The following is a 1,353-nucleotide window of genomic DNA, read 5'->3' on the forward strand; positions in this document are numbered from 1 at the left end:
GAAATGCTACATACTTTCCAGAATTTAGCAAGTCCGTTATTAGCCACTAGCCAGATAATTCTACCTTAAAACATATTATTTTCCTTATAATTTCAAGAAGTTGGAAGACTGGATTTAGGGGACCCACTAATGTAAATATTGATGGTTAGGATTCAAATTTGAGGAAAAATAAAAAATATTAGGTAAATTTCTTCCTATTTGTCTTAATCTTAGTAGGTAAATTATTTGATACTTATATTGGCATAGGGTAACAAATACATGACGAAATAGTTGAGGTATGCACAAGTTGATCTAGTTATGAATTAGAAAAAAAGGATGTGGTGCAGTGAATGAGACTACTCCTCTATTAACCATCGGTCACGAGTTCGAGTCCTGGGTATGGAAAAATCCTTAGTAGGGAGCGCTACCCCCGAATAGGGCTCTACCCGGCACGAATCCGGATATAGTCGGGCTACAATGGGGGTACCGGACACCGGATGAGAAACAAAAAAAAAATGAAAGAGCAAGGAGACCTAGCAACATGGATCAAATGCAACCCCTACTCCACCTGTCTAAAAGATGAACTCCTAGTTGTATTTCGCCCCTAGAGATCATATTTATTGTTTACTTTTTCTAGTTATATACTGTTAATTTGTTGAATCTACACACAATGATCCTAGCTTGATAGCATGCAATTGAATTCAGAGACGAATCATGAAAGATCTAGAAGAAGGAAATGAAGAGAAGACAATTCCATTTTTGCTTCTGTTGAAGAAGAAGAAAGAATACAACTGATTTTTGGAGGGGCACTGTTTATTAACAGAAACCGCGTGCCCCTTTCTACTCTCTAACATTATGACCCTCAACTTCTTTTCTTTACACTTAGGTCCCTCAATTAACTTCCTAATTAACTAACAACTAACTCTAATGAGTGTTCTTGATACTCCCCCTCAAACTGGAGAATGGAAAGCATCAAACATTCCCAGTTTGGACATCAACATTTGATGTTGAGCTACTCCAAGCCCCTTTGTCATCATGTGTGCTACCTGTTCTCTTTTAGAGATGTAATGGGTGGATAATAATCCACTTTTGATCTTTTCTCTCACAAAATGGCAATCAATCTCAATGTGTTTTGTCCGTTCATGATAAATTGAATTTGCAGCTATTTGTAAAGTTGCTTTACTATCACAAAAGACCTTTACTAGCATCTGCAAAGACACATCAAATTCCTTCAGCAATCCAACTAGGCATACCAATTCTGCACTAATTGTTGTCATGCTTCTGTACTCTGCTTCTGCTGATTGTCTGTTGTTTCTTGGACTTCCAGGAAATCAGTGATTCACCAAGCTTAATAACATAGCTTGTCACTGATCT

This window comes from Nicotiana tabacum, chromosome 8 (assembly GCF_000715075.1).
Source record: "Nicotiana tabacum cultivar K326 chromosome 8, ASM71507v2, whole genome shotgun sequence".
Taxonomy (NCBI): Eukaryota; Viridiplantae; Streptophyta; class Magnoliopsida; order Solanales; family Solanaceae; genus Nicotiana; species Nicotiana tabacum.